At 44.2% G+C, this 15980-nt stretch overlaps 1 long non-coding RNA gene across 1 annotated transcript; it reads left to right on the top strand.

Annotated features, from left to right (window-relative positions):
- The first annotated feature begins 315 nt into the window (after nt 1-315).
- On the top strand, nt 316-13214 carry LOC137466789 (uncharacterized). The gene is made up of 3 exons (XR_010995281.1): nt 316-534; nt 11530-11772; nt 12650-13214. It is a non-coding gene; the product is annotated as an uncharacterized lncRNA (long non-coding RNA).
- The last annotated feature ends 2766 nt before the right edge of the window (nt 13215-15980 follow it).

Consider the following 15980-nt stretch of genomic DNA (forward strand, 5'->3'; position numbering starts at 1 on the left):
TCAGACAGTTTCCAAGAAGAGAGAAATATCCAGTTCAGAATCATGGAATGGATAGTTTGGCTTCAAAGGGACCTTGAGAGGGTGTCTAGTCCAACACCGCTAGAATGAGCAGGGACATCTTTAACTGGATTGAGTTGCCCAAATTCCCATGCAACCTGGCCTGTAACAGTTTCAGGGATAGGGCACCCACAACTTTACTGGGCAACCTGTGCCAGTGCCTCACCACCCTCATAAAAAACTTCTTTCTAATATTCAATCTAAGTCAACATTCCTTAAGTTTAAAACCATTTCCTCTTGTCTTACCACATCAGTCCCTGCTCAAAAGACTGCCCCTGTCTTTCTTAGCAGCCCCCTTCAAGTACTGAAAGGTCACAAGAAAGTCTCCCTGGAGCTTTCTCTTCTCCAGTCTGAACAACCCCAACTCTCTGCTTGTCTCTAGCCCTCTGAGCATCTTTGTGGCCTCTTTTGGACTTGCTCCAACAGGTCCACCTCTTTCTTGTGCTGAGGACCTCAGATCTGGACACAGTACTCCAGGTGGGTTCTTAATGAGAGTGCAGTAGAGGGGAAAAATCACCTTCCTCAACCTGTTGGATGTAAGAGTTTGAAATGAATAGGAAGTGGACAACTAAAGAACTTCATGGTGTAGGATCCAGAGAGGAAGTCCAGGGGTGAGCAAAAGGGTGCAGCTGCCCCTGCTGCATGGTGTAGAGCATGTAGTGGGCTTTGGCTCTGCATGAAGAGGAGGGTGGAGGGACTTTGGAGCTTGCACTGAACATGGTGTTGAACTTAGGGGGTCACATGGATGGGGAATCTCTTAAGGAGATGGGTCTCATTTCCTCACCACTTTGGTAAAGCAAATTATTCCTCTTGAGAAACTATGAGAATCTGACTAGAGTTTCATGTCTTTTATACCAGTAATGTTGGAGTCACTCCAAGTCCCAGAATAATCCAAACTAATGGAGAATTCTGCTTCCATCCCCTTGAGCCTAGGTGTCCAGAGATAGGTGACTGTATATGAATCAATTCCTACTCACAATTTCTTCAGACACATGACAGTTGTGCTTTGAAGTCTGAAATCCCAGCTTCATCCATCTGAGATGAAATCCACACAGAAGTGCCAAGATGTCAGATTGGAATTTGGCTTTCTGGTCACTGCTGGGAGGTTCTGCTGACAGCTCTGTAGACCTTGACTCCATTGTCCTCCTGACACCCCTGTTTGCAGATTCGTCCAGGGCATTCAAACTCACCCATATATCTTAGGAGCTTCTTCTGAAGAGCTTGCTTTTGAGATAGTTTAGTCATGCATTTCTAAAAGAGGTATCTGAGCCAGGACATTTTCCTGACTGACATAAACTGCTTCAGCCTTCAGATTGAATTAAAATTAATTAAAGAGCATTGAACTGTAATTCTGTGATTTTACTGTAGTCTGGTCACCCTCTAAGGGCAGATAATTTCCAAATTATGAACTACACAACAGAAAGCTGACAAAAAAGTAAACTTAGTTGAAGCATTGTTCTAAACCCTGAAAATCTATAATCTATTTCATATTTCTAAACCAAAAGTCCTGCTGTTACCTGGAAGTATTTCCTTTTTTTTTTTTTTCCCTCACCATTAAAAATAAAGCCTATCTATCTACATTAGTACACAGAATAATTGGAAAGGAGAATTAGATGGAAAGGTAGTGCAATAGCTTTCTAGATCTCTGTGGAAATGTACAATACCAGAATAGAAAATACTTTTGTCTTTGGAAGCCAGTAGTCAAAGTGTCTGAGGCTACTTTTCTAGTTCATGGAAAGGAAAGGTAGTGGTGCAGCTTGACTCAAATTACACTGTGTATGTGTTCCAAGTGGATTAGGTGTATGAACTGCTGGACATCTTTTCTCCTTACCTATAGAGAGAACATGTAGACTAAATGCACATCTTTTGGTAAATGTGTAGACTTAGGGGACATGAATCATAGCTTGACATTTGTTCAAATAACTGACAGAGATTGCAGAAAATAAGCAAAAATCTCCATGTGCATTAACCAAGCAAATGACTGCAAGACATGCAGGCAGAGACACAAAACCTTTCTGCTCTCAGTTCTAGGACTTCAGTTTGTATGCTTAGGTCACAAGGATGGCAAGTGGAGAGAAAGAGACTTCTTCAGAGGGCAATTCATGCAGGAACATGAGCTTGCTTGGCAATAGATGCACTGAATAGGGCTGTCAGGGTAGGCAGTAATCACAGCTTGTTACGATAGGAATAGCATCTTCCTTATGTCCACCCACCACCGTGAATGTCAGGGCTGCCACCAAAACCAGCCAGGAATCTCAAACGGGAAATGGCATCAGCAGAGCAAAGATGCAATCACCTTTCAGAAACGAAGCCCAGCATTAGTACTTCTTTGTAGTTCTGACTTCAAAATCAATTTGGGTTGAAAACAGAAAGCAAAGGAAAACTCTGGTTCCAAAACACACTAAAAACAATGAAGGCATTTTTGATTTACAAGATGTTAAAACATGAATCCTGAAGTGAAATATGGTATGGTTTTGCCCAATATGTCTTTGTTTTCTCTCTCCCCATGATATTGCATCACAGCAAAGCACACTCCTTGAAGTTTAATGGGAACAATGAGTTTCTTTATTCTGAGGTGGTAGGGCAAGATATTAGCTTATTCTTACTTATTTGGATGAACGCTTGTGTTTTGTGAAGGACCTCCCAGTAAGTGTGTGGATTCTGCTGTTGTTTAGTTTAATAAATTGGACTTGGATGCAAAATTATTTGGGTTTGAAATAAGGGCGGTGCTGCAGCTGAAGTCAAGTCTCAAAAACAACTTGCATCAGTTGATAAGGTGTGGTAAAGGTGAAGGAGTTTTCTTTCCTCCTAACAAAGGCACCAACTCTGTGCTGGTACTTCTAGCTATGACTGAATATACAAGAAAGCCTGGGGTACCCATTAGACAGCCAGCTTGTCTGAATGGGCTTCTGGCAAAGTGGAAAGGCATAATGTATTTTCCTTCTCTCTGTATTTGTGTGTTTTAATGAGGCAGGTGTTAACTGTAAAGCACACGCTCAAGAAGGCCCAGACATGGTTCTTCTAACTGATGCACAGCAATTTCTCCCTTGTCATGCTAAGCCTCCCTTCCCTTTGAGTTATTTGCAGCTTTAGGGCTTGAACTTGAAGCTAAGAACTAAGACCTCTGACCATCCACATTCATTGCTAGGGTCAGAATTGGGACTTCATTAATTTTCTAAGATGTGACTGTAAACTCTGCATCGAATGGCAGGCTTTGGGACAGGGAGACATAACCATGAGTATTGCACACCCATCTCACCCATCTCCTTTTGATTCCAGCCCTATATGAAACATTCCCTTGTTTCAGACCCAATCCTTGTTTCCAAAGTTAATTACCATTCCTCCCTTAAAGGGAATTTTTTCACTGTTGACATCCATCATCCATGTGTCAATCTCCCTGTAAAAAGATGTATTGTGCTGCGTGCTCCATGCAGAGCCAGAAGTGTCTCAGTGGCGTTTTCTGAAAATAATTTTGGGTAATCATCCCTGGATGGTCCCTTGAGCACATTCAACTCTATATAAAGCAGTATCACCTCTGCCTCATTAGCATTTTGCAGAACTGTGCTTCCTTCCCTGTCCATCCTTTTCCCTCTCTTCACTAAAAGACAGACTGAGAGAAAGTCCTTCCTCTCCTCAGATATCTCCACCACTGCCTCATTCATCCTAGGACCTAAATCAGGACTGCCCATATGCCTACTGTGTGCTCTTATTTTTTATTCTGTTCTATACCCTTCTCCTTTGGTGCCCTTCACTGCACTCGATACCAGCTTGAGACCCTTCTCCCCTGCAGTTCCTACCATCCATTTATATCCACATTACCAAATGTTTTAAATAGTCAAGACTATTTCTACACTGATTTTAGGAGCTTTGAAAGATTTCTAGAGGCTCACAGTGCTCACCCTCTTTCACTTTCCATATGCATTGTTGCAAAATCTTCCTTAAAGCTATGACTTGGAAGTGCCCAGGTGTGGCTTAAAGGTGCACAGGTCTCAAGCTGAGTCTTTCCAAAGTTTCTTCTTGTGTAGAACTCAAGGAATGCTGTTCTCCCTCCTCTTCTACTGAGTCCCTAATGTAGGGAAGGGCTCTGTATCAGTACTGTAAATGCTCCAGGCATTGCTGGGTGATGAGGAGGATGCAGGACATGTGATATACCATTTTTTTTCTCATGGAACAGCTGCATGAAAAGCCACTAATTGAGTCTTTAGCTTCAAGGTATGTTGTCTTTGATGGCTTTTCTGCTCTCTCTCCCTCTGTCTGCTGCCTCTCAATCCTGTAGTCAAGCTTCTGCATGCCGTCCCTTCTTCCCTGCCAGCACAGCTGCTCTGCTCAGCGCTGGTTTGGGGAACAGATCCAACAAAGCAACAGAGCCAAACCAGATTTATTGGGGATAAAAATTTGCTTCCCTAATTCGTTTTATCTTACCCTACTTAGCCATAGCTTTGTGGCATTACGCCACGAGATTGTAGGAACAAACACTTAGGAAGGGGTAAGGGACAAGGGCTGGGAGGCAATTGTTTAAGCTGAAGTTGCCACAAAAGAAAATGCATCAAGAAAACACAGCATTAAATGTAAGGCCTCTAAGTGGAAAAAAAAAAAACCAAAACCAGGGGTAGTATCATGTTCCTTTAAATCCCTCAAGGAATTTGACCCTCAAAGAATTGGACAGAGATCCTTTCTGCAAGTAAAAAAAAGCATAAACAAACAGCCCTTTATAAATTAGGAAATGCTTATTATCTCTGTCACCCTCTGTCTGTTCCTGTGCCTAGTCCTCTTAAAATTGGAGTCATGGGGACACACAGAGATGTAGACTACTGCAATAAATAAACAAGTGCCTTGGAGCTCAATTTTGATTACAAATATTTTAGATCTGCATGAATTGAAAGCTTGGCAGCATCTGTAACGCCTGCTGAGAGCTGTTCAAATATATCTTTAAAGAAAAAGTAAACCATGGCAAAAGCTGAAGCCAGGGTTTTCTCTGCTTTTGCTTCTGGTTTCTCAGTTGAGCACATCCCAATGACATCTCCTCAGGTGTTAGGATCGGTGTTTTGAAAACCAGCCGGGACTACATTTTGTTCTTGGCATTAGAAGCACCAACTCCACCACCTGAAAGGAGCTCTTATCACCTAGGAAAATGGGTCTTGCACTCCAGGGCTTTTGGGGAGGAATGTGGATGTTTTTTCTGTAAGTGGGAATCTGCTGTTCACATTAGTCTGTGAGACAGCTGAAAAATTGAGCAGTGAGACTTTCTGGAAAACACCTTCACTTCTCCTTCCCTGGCATGGTCCTCCCTGGGATATTTGTTCTGCAACCAAAAGTAGCTCAAATTCCTGAGGCATGTGGGTTGGGATCTCAAAGGAGCTTGACTCTTTCTGGAAGTATTTAAAAGTTGTGTAGATGTGGTGCTTAGGGACATGGTTTAGAGGTGGGCTTGGCAGTGTAGGTTAATGGTTACGCTTGATGATCTTTGAGGTCTTTTCCAAGGTAAATTATTCTGATTCTATAATTTTGTGGTTAATGGAGAGCAATCGGTGCCTCCAGAAACTGATTTGACACTGCTAAGATCAAAACCACCTTTCAGGAGTGTCTCTGAGATGACTCAGACTGTAACACAACCTTGAGCTATTCAGTTCCCCATGTAGGCACTCAGGTCTGGTATCAAATGCTGGGATAAGCACTCCAGACCTAGTGGTGCTACGCTTTTGGAAGCCAGGGCAGAGAAATCACAGGGATTTCAGGTAACAACAATCAGCTCAGTGCGGACTGTTTGTGTCTGTCACTTCTCTTCCACCTGCTTTCTTCACCTCCTTCATCTGATTTCCCTCTGGTCCTTTGGACTACCCCTGATCTCCAATTCCTTACACATTCTGCACCAGCTCCTGCTTCTTGTTGTGTGACAGAATGGTCTGCACATTGGACCATCCAGCATATGTAGTTACAGTGTCTGAGCCAGGTAGCCTCATGCTAGGTCTGAAAGCAATTATTGCTGCACTTTCAGACCATAGCACAAACTGCTTGCTCTCAGGCAGGAGCTGGGATTTAAAATGCTTGAAGTGAACAGAAACCAAGGGATATGAATATCAGGCAGTGCAAGATCCTGGAAAATCTGTCCATGTACCTCAAAGAAAGTAGCCAAGAGTAAACAATGCACCCTTCCTAAATGTAAAAAGGGGCCAAAGTGATGGAGATATGTCCAAGCAGCAAGGAAGGAGGCAAGGATCCTGTTGCCTGGAAACTGGGAGCTGAGTTGTGACTGTGAGCCTGGTGCTCACACTGGAATCACTAAAAGGCCAAACCCTTTTCTGCTCCTCCTCACTAATATGAGGCTGCAAAAACAGAAATGTGGCAAGAAAACATCTCCAGTTTCTTCTGTTTTCAGGGCTGGCTTAATCCAGCATCAGCCTAATTATGTTGCTCTGCGGTTTACTGTACTAGTCTGATCCTGTTCCCTGTGGTTCATACTAACTGCTAGAGACTTTATGAATTTAGCTCTTCTTTTGATATCTCTTTTTGTCCTAACTTAGGCTAAAGGGCTTAGATTTTGAAACAAACTATGTGGTATCTCTAAAACAACTTAGGACCTGTAAGAGCAATTTTTAAAATACACTTGTTTTTATGCTTCTCCTTAATTAGAGGGTATAAGCAGACTTTCTATTCTGTATTAATGCAGTATCTTACCCAGAGAGGTCTTTGTTCATGGCTGGAATTTCCATGTCTTGCTAAAGAAATCTGCAACTTGACAGTCCGTTCTAAATCTGTCTAACCAGCAGAATTCAGCTGCAGACCCTTTACACAGTGGTCGGGAGTTCACTCAATCTCTCTTACTTGTCTCTAGGGGACCCTAAATCAAGGTACCTCTCTGTAAGCAAGAGCAAATGTGTGCCACTGCTCTGCTGGGAGACCTGGCAAATCCTCCACCTCTAAGCTTGCCAACCACAACTTTTAGGGGAACAGCTCCAGAGAGGTTCTGGTGCAACAGAGTATCCCTGGGACTGGCTTATGCTGCCAGTGTGGAATCAAACCCGTGGCACCTTCTGAGCATCTGCTGCATTCAGCACAAAACCCTTGCTGTAGTACAGACTGTGGGGGCTGGGAGCTTCCTTCCCCCTCTTCTCCAAGCCCTTCCACTTAATTTGTGTCATTTTGTTCAGATGCAGCTGGAAAGAATTAAAATGTCAGCCAGGCACAATTGCCTCCATTGAGATGAAAAGCTGCTGGAAGAAACAATGCTAACAAGCATGGCAAAGAGAAAAAGGGAAAGCCTAGTGCTGTTTAGCTGGTAATAATTAGCCCCACAAATGGGAAGAGGCAAGATCCAGTGTGGCTCTCGTTCAGTTCAGGGGAGGTCCAGTTAGGACTAGGTCAATAAGCACTGCTTAATTGCTGCTAATCCACTACTGGATGGAGTCTGGTGTCCAAGATGTGCCCATCATGCAAAAGCATGTAGCAAAACAGCTTCAGAGAGCAAGAGCAGGCAGAGATGCTCCCAAGACATGGATGTTGTGGGAGGTCACCTGCTTGGATAGGGTTACTTGGGGACCAGTGGTTGTGGGGGTGCCAGGTTTTGGAGCTAGCTTGGATATTCATATGTTATCCAAAACCAGAGTGATAGAAGGAGAAGTTTTCAGCTGTTTAAGCTACATGACTATGTGAAGTCAGGACTTGTCCCACTGCAGCCCAAGACATTACAGGCAAAGAATAAGAGAGTCAAGGAAATCACTGAAGCTCCACAAGTCTTTACGAGGAGAACAGATCAGATGTGTCATTTCTGGATCAGGAACATGCAACAGCCTTGCCTCAAAGACTCAGCATTTAGCCTATTGCTTAGTTTAGGATAAACATAAAATATGGGCCCATACAAGTACTTCAGGTTATAATTCTTCCCATTCTCGTGTTCCCATACAGACCACCTTATCAGGGGTGAGTTTCTGATCAATCAAGGTGTATGAAAGATGCCCTAAGTACACCAGCCCTTCTTCCTTCCTTCTCCTCTTTCCACATGTTCTTTAGTGTTCTGGACAATGTGAAAACAATCCAGACGTTCTTGTGCATATTGGGCATACAGTCTCCATTTGTACCAGCTGTAGACAATTCCACCCTTCCTCTTCTTCCTTATATATTCCCAGTGTAGTTTCAGCATAGCACACACTTTATAAAACAACCTCCCTAGATGAGAGACTGGGATCAGGGCTTCTTCCATGCTGTGTGAGTGGCTTCATTTATACCAGGATGGCATTGGGAAATAAAGGAATAGAGAGTACTGGGAAGGCAGTGACATCCAAACCACACTGACTTGTGAACTCTGGTCTACCTGGCTCTTTAAAATCCTTGACAATTTCATGTGTTGTTCCAGATATTTCTTCTTCGCCTGCCCTGGAGTAGGTCAGTGTTTGACTGTCTCTGCAATGGGGTGCTAGTGGCTGGGTTTGCATCCACCATCAAGTCAAATGTTTGATGTACCTGGGAACTCCTCTGTTTTATTCAAGCAGTTGGCTTAATAAAAGTTAGGTTCCCTCCCTACAGGTTTTGCTTAAGCTCAGCCTTGAAATCTTTCAAGCAATAATTATCCCATACCAGTGCTGCAAACACAGATTATTGCTTCTAGAGGGAGCAAGATGGGAACTAGACAAGACATCCTAAACAACAGAAAATGGGGGTGGGCAGAACCCCCTGAAAATTGTTTTTAAGGTCGAATTTATGGCAGAGAAAAAAACACAGCTTAAAGGAAAATGCAAACTTGTTGTACACGATTGAAATTAAGGGATCCAAGGAATATATTTAAATTTTCCTGGGAAAAATTTACAGTTTGCTCCACAGCAAAAGGCAAAGCAGAGGAATGAAAGAGCATTGCTGACCAAAGGAATATGACTGCACCAGAAGCACTGTGGAATCTGAAGTGTAGGGTTTTTTGTTAATAAAAAGTCCATCATGGCAGAGTGAGTTCATCCTGCAATACTAACATAGGGATGCCTTTCATTTCTTTTAGACATAGGGATCAGCCCTGCCCATGACAGTGGGGCTGAAACTAGATGATCTTTAAGGTCCCTTCCAGCATAAACCATTCAATGATTCTGTCCTTATCCAGCTCGGTAGCTGTGCTAAGTGTCACGATTTTTCACAGCAGTGCATACACCCAGCTGAAGCAATGTCCATCACTTTTGACATCTGCTTGTACATGCCCTATCTTTTAGGGCAAGCAGCAGCACACCTCTGCGTTTGCTGGGACAGAGAGCTATGATCTGTCTTGATGTATGTTTTCAAGGGGAAGGCAAAGGAAGAGAATGGGTATTCAGATAAAACCAATTCTTACAGTCCAGTGGTCCAGTCAGACCATTGTTCCAGTTAATCCTGTCTTCTCAGATAGCAGCTACTCACTGGGAAGATGAGACTCTTCCCAGGATGCAGCCGGTGAGCTGTGCAATATCCTCAACCATGTGAAAAACAGCTTTCTCACCCTCCCATGTAAACTTCTTGTGCTCTCTGAAGCATAATGTTAGATTGCCTGAATAATATTGTCTTCCGGCTTCTTTTGGCTAAGCCCTTTCTTTGAGCTCAGATTTCTACAGTGAGGCATTGAAGTGAAAGTCATTTCTTACTGGACACTGCTTTAGGGACTTTCACAATCAATACTCTCTCCCTTTCCCCTATTTTATCTCTTCCTTTAGGGCTAAGAGGTAAACAAACTAGTGCATGGTTTTCAAGTGTGAGACATGGTTGCAAAGGGAACATTTCTCCTGTGCCAAACAGCATGATCCCTTGCCCAAATTTAGGGAGTGTTTGAAATAGGAAACAGGCATGGAAAAGATCTCATACATAAGAAATCAAGGAGGATGCCACCTGCCACTCTGTCTCGGTTTGAAATGCATTGCAGTTTGCACAAAGTCAGGAATCCTTTACTGTGGCTGCATTGGACACAGGCAGCACATCTGCACAGCAGCATAGAGCTCCCCTGGGCTTCCCTGCATTCCCAGGGGTTGGAGCCCTCAGCAAACTGCAGGATGCTGCAGCTTCAAAACCTGAGTGCTTAAAGACAGCAGTAGCTTCCTGACCCTGTTAGGAAATTGGTATGTGTTGCTGCAGTGACACAACTTTTACTGGTGAAACATCTGGAGAACCTCTGCATCAGTCCTGGGACCCTAGCTGAAGAAGTTATGTTTGACAGCTGCTAAGCCACCATCTGGGCTTGAATAGCAACCTCTGAGATTCAGTGATGCCAATGCAATAGTCCTTATGAAAAGCAATTCTTTATGCCAGATGCGATAAACTGTATGCTGGAGAAATTTGAACTTCAAATAGAATTTAGGTTCCTAATTTCTAGCTTGGTTCTCTTTTGTATCTTATAAAACCTGCTCCCTCAGTTGTCTCTCTGTGGCTCGATGTCCTGCCCCTTGAGGTGGTGTGTCCCCATGAGGCTTTGCCTCCCTAGAATTCACTCCAAGTTAGCTGTGTCCTGCCAGGAGGCAGGACAGCTAACAACAGCTGCTCCTAACCTTACAGGAGCCAGTCTGAGGGTATTGGCACATCTTAATGCAGGTTTTGTCCTGGTTTCTGGCACTTTTTAACAGATTTTGTGGCTCTATCCAGGGGTTTGCCCCAGGGCTGTTGCCACATACAGGTTCCTTCAGAGAAAAGCCTACAAATGCAGCTGATGCTACCCAAGCCTGGTACAAGAGACAGGAACAACACCTGTGCATGACTTTGTCTCCCTAGAAGGCTGTGGCATCTCATCCTCTTGCAGTTCAAAGCCCTGATATACCAGGAGGAGGTTGCTGCTACAAGACAGTGCTCTGGCTCTGCAGCTGTGCTCCTTCAGAGCACATCTTCCCCTCCATTTTGGTGATGCCTCCTGGTCCCAGCCTTCGTGAATCCCTGTAGGGGCCTCAGGAGGAGGAATCAGCACCGCTCTGTACCCCAGGCTCCCATCAGGACACCCTGTGAGGAGGGCCATCAAGGTGGTCAGTCCCTTCTCCAGCTCTGCCAAATTTCCCCAGGGTGCCTCATTAAGCCCTCTGCTCCCTCAGCCCCATGGAGCTCATTTATTTTTTAATGCATGGGATGACAAGCCTGGAAATAGCAAACTCAGCAGCTTCATGCCCTGCTCGGATCTGAGGCACTGTGCTTCGGAGCTAATTAGCTGGATTTCAAATCAGAAGGGCAGCTGACTGTTGTCTCTGACAGCCCTGTTTCATCAGGACCTCCCAGGAAGATTGTTTTAAAGTTTCTTCTCTTCCCAGGCATGAAATGAAGTCACAGAAAACATCTCTCTCTCTTTTTTTTTTTTTTTTTAGGTGTTTTTTTTTGTTGTATTTTTGGTTGGTTTTGGTTTGTTTTTGGTTTGTTTTTGTTTTGTTTGTTTGTTTGCTTCTGTTTTTTGTTTTGATTTGGTTTGGTTTTTTGGTAAAGGGAGGGGGAAGCAGCCATTAAATAATTGTATTTTCCTTTGCCTCATCCAATGCACTTAATATGTGATTTTAGGCAAGTAAATATAATTTCACACCTATCAACCACCTCTGTTTCAAGAATCACTGGGGAGAAACAAGCTTGTTTTCCTGGAAATGTCCATGCACTACAACTTTCTATCCCTTGAAAATCTTCAATGCAAGAGCTGCCTTGAAATAAGGTTGTGCTGTTTTCTGCATGCTATGAGATAATTCACCTCTGCCTGCTGCTCTGCCCCTGGGAGGCCACCATGGTGCTCAGTGACCTGCAGGACCACAGGTTTCAGGGCTGGAAGAGGAGATTCTGAGCATCAAAATGGATTTTCCAAATTATATACCATGTTCCCCATCCTGAGCCTTAAACTTCCTCTACAGCCAGGGCATAGCCAAAGTCAAGAGCAGAATTCACAGCTTTTGGCTCCTTGCATGTTGCCAAAATAAAATCAGTGGTGTTTTTGTGCTGCCCAGATTTTTACAGTTGGAACAGACCTATGTTTTAAAGGCAGTTGCTTAACACTTTTTGCAGACCAAGCATTCACTGAGGGAGCATGGAAATCTCTTTCCCTTCCTAACCTGCTGTAATTTCCTACAGAATTCCCCTAAAAGCTTCTTGTGTAGATTTGAGCCCACCTGGAGTTGTTGTTCCCGCTCTAACTCATTCAATCACCTCTTTTGCCTCCATCTCTGGACCCTTAATCACTTCTGTGGTGGAGGCTGTGTTCCTACACCATGCATCGCTATGGGCAATTGGCAGTCTTGGGAGCTGCTACAAAAAATTCCCACCTGAGACCTTTGGCACCAATTCAGCCAGGCATTTTCTTCTTTATTTTCCTTCTCCACACCCCCAGTTAAAAGTAATAAGTCATTAAATTGTCTTTATATTTGTGTTGGTGGGCCCTTCAAATGCTTTCACAATATTAGCTCCTACAAAACCTGAGACAAAGAGTCCCACTCGAGCTGGCTGCCCTCTGACTCTTCACTACAAAAGTCCTGCATTGTACGCCAGGCCTTAATAAAGAAAACCTAATGAAACACTAGAGGGGCCCCCAGAAACATGGGGGCTGAGGTGGGGAAGTGTGGTGGAGGGGGCTTTCAAATCTCTGAAGCATAAAGTAGCAGGAGTTCTTTAACTGAGTGGAGCTGGTATTCTCCTCCAGGAAATGCTGGCTGAGCTAGCTCAGGACAAGGATTTCCAAAACCACCTCATGGTGGGGGCTTGATGTCTTCACTTCTGCAGAGTAAAGCAGCTCCCCATCATGTGTCTGCAGAACAGGAGTGCAGCTCTATGGGATCTGTGGGGAAAGATTTCCTGCTGAAAGCTTTGGCATGTCCTACACATGCTGCCTTATGAATCCCTTGCAGTCCACCAATGGAAGATGGAAGGATGATTTATTCCCCATTTGAAAAGAAATCAGAGAATGAAGATATTAAAGGATACCAGAAAGAAGACTTTTAGCCTCCTCTCCTGATTTAGACCTTAATTAGTGCCTCTGGGTGTATCTATGGGGTGTCTGGAAACACAGATGAAGTCAATGCCCATGCAAAATACTCTGGACATAAGAAGGACCAGATCAGAGCAGGACCTGGGCTCTACAGCTGGATCATGTCCCTGATATTTTTCTCTCATGCTATGGCACAGCACTGTACTGTGTGGGTTTTGGGTCAGGGCTGCCCAAAAGCTGATGGATCAGAATGACAGTATCATCAAGGTTGGAAAAGATATAGAAGACCATCGAGTCTGACCACTAACCCGACACTGCCAGATCCACCACTATCCCATGTCCCTAAGCACCACATCTGCATGCTCCTCGAGGCATTGATAATCTGCTGATGAGGAGGGTGCATCTGTGGTGGCTTCAGAACTGCAATCTGTGTTGACAAGATGGCCTGATGGGAATGCACAAAGACACATGGGCAGAACATGGTCAGCTGAGGATGTGACTCAGAAGGCAGCCCATAAATGACCTTTATGTGTTTAGGGCAGGCAGTCCTACTCCTGAGCTGCAAACCCCTTCAGCCTCATGAGTCAGACCTTGTTGCCCTGTTGGACAGTTGCAGCTGGGAGTAAATGTCTGGCTGGAAAGGTCTCACGTGCACTGGGCCTGTTCCTGAGCGAATGAGCTCTGAGGAGCTATGAAGTTCTACTGAGATCATCAGGTAGGGGTTCAAATCTCATCTTTGGATTTGCACTAAAATCTGTCTCTGTGGAGCACTTTGGTGTTGTGGAAAGTTTGAGGTGATCATTGAAAAGTGCTGAAAGTGAATCATGTTAATTTTCAAGAAGCAGTGATTAAATCCAAGGTATTCTTTTCCCAGAAGTGAAGGAAACCTACTCTTTTTACGTGGAGGTTGTGTGAGGAAGAGGGGAACTGACAGCGCTTGCCTTCACCCCACTTGTCATTGCTTTTCATAGCAGGAATGAGCTGATCATAGCCTCAGGTACATATTGCCCTTGTGTACTGGAGAATCAGGGTCTGCCTGTGGAGGGGAAATGAAAGTACAGCTGGACAGGCTTATGTCTGCTGTCATGGACCTCCTGCTGAAAAGAGGCTGAATCCCAGTGCCTTCCCTGGCTGCTAACCATCCTTAGAAACTCTCCCCATGGAGAAGCTGGGCCAAGGTGTGGTTTGCTGTATGAAGTTACACAGCATGATGCCATCCAGTATCTCTGCCAGAAGTCAAGAATTTCATGACTTCTTGCATTATCCCTGTTTTATGAATTACCAGAGTTCGATGTTTGCGTAGCTGTCATGTAAAAAATATGTGCCTGCCCCACCCTAGCAAGGAGATTTGCCTTATGGTGAGCTCCCAGTTCTGAACCAAGTCTGTTGAATCAGCCCTGCAGGGACACAGCCAAACCAAGCCAAGCAGCTTCTCCTGCACAGTTTATGGATATTGTTCTAGTCCAAATCCTACTTCTAGAAGTTGTCAAGACTGCTTGTATTGGAGGGCAATGCATCAGCCAATGCACAGTGCACTTTGTGCCCAGGGAACTGAGCACATCATCACGTTGGACAGCATTTCATGTAATTACACTTGCAATGAGACCAGTCAGCATCATGCTCTGGCCAGGAAAACTGGATCCTCCTCCTTCTGGCATGCAGATGTTTTTAACAGATTCAATATTTTGCAGCCTTTAAAGCCTGCAACCAAATTTTAGTTCAGCTTCTGTATCACTCAATGACCAGGTTTGCAAAGGTAAAGGAGACAATGAGCTGGCTTTTTGCTTCAAATGTATTTTCAGTGGCTGACCAACATGTTGGAAGATGGTCACAGCGGGAAGTGGACAGGTCCTGTGACTCACAGTTCAAGTCTGGCAGAAAAGTAGTTTTGCTTACAAGGAGCTGATGGTCTTTGTTCTCTCTTGTCCCTGTTTTATAGTTGCAGAAACTGACTGAGAACAGACTCAGATCTGGTCTGTTTAACAAGCCCAGTTTAAATTCAAGTGTACAAATGTGATCAGATTTCTTATAAACAGATTTTTTTTTTTTTTTTTTTTTTGCTGGCAAAGGTTTCTAGAGGAACTTTTGGTTTATGGTATCTGGCAGTTAAAACCAGGTGAAAGCTGCTGGAGGACTGGACATTCCTCATCCAAACTGTAAAACACACCAAGCACTATAATTCATCACATGTGTTTGAAGCCAGTAGGCAAATTCTGCACTGCTTTATATCCTGTTCCTTGCCCATTGCCTCCAGGCAGGCACTGTGCTGTCCAGAACTTTGTATCTGGTTTAAAATTTCTTTTGTATCTATGAACTTTGTTTCCTCTGGTGTCCTGAGGAACAGGGCTGTGCTTCACCCAGGTGATGCACTGTCTGCCTGGGCAGAGATTTGGAAGAACTTTGTAACCAGCCACTCAATGCAAAACAAAGCCCAGCACCGAACAGTTCAGGGGCTGTATCCTGAGGGTCTTGGCTTTGATTTAGCTGGATCCTAGGACCAAGGCTATAGTAAGAAGCACCCGCTCCAGACCTTGCCCCAGAGCACTCAGTCAGGCCACAGTCCATCACTAGAATTTATTTGAAAACTACCAACTGCAGTCATGACTATTTAAAGATTGTATCTATTTAAAACACACACACACACACACACACACACACACACACACACACAGATGAAAGGAAGATAGAAATAGCAGGGGCTGTGAGGAATGGGGGCTGAGATTGAGTTCATCCCTGTCTGAACACATGGCAGCTTGAATGCTTTCCATGGATGGTCCACAGGCACTGTTCCTGGACTGCCAGTAGCAGGTAAAGCAACATCTCCCACACATGGTGACAGCCCCTCTGCCATTACACTTTGGCCCTTTGTTTTATTTGCAGGTTGTTATCACACTATTTATAGCTGGCTCCTATTTCTAACCCCACAGATTTATTTGCCACTTCCAGAGTCCTTAGTGAGCCAGATATGTTTGAAGTGTGACATCTGTGAGGACAAATGAAGAGAAAGCCTGACAAAAAAGAGAGACGCAGAGGGCAGACAGGGCAC

The sequence above is a fragment of the Anomalospiza imberbis genome, chromosome 2 (genome assembly GCF_031753505.1).
Source record: "Anomalospiza imberbis isolate Cuckoo-Finch-1a 21T00152 chromosome 2, ASM3175350v1, whole genome shotgun sequence".
NCBI lineage: Eukaryota > Metazoa > Chordata > Aves > Passeriformes > Viduidae > Anomalospiza > Anomalospiza imberbis.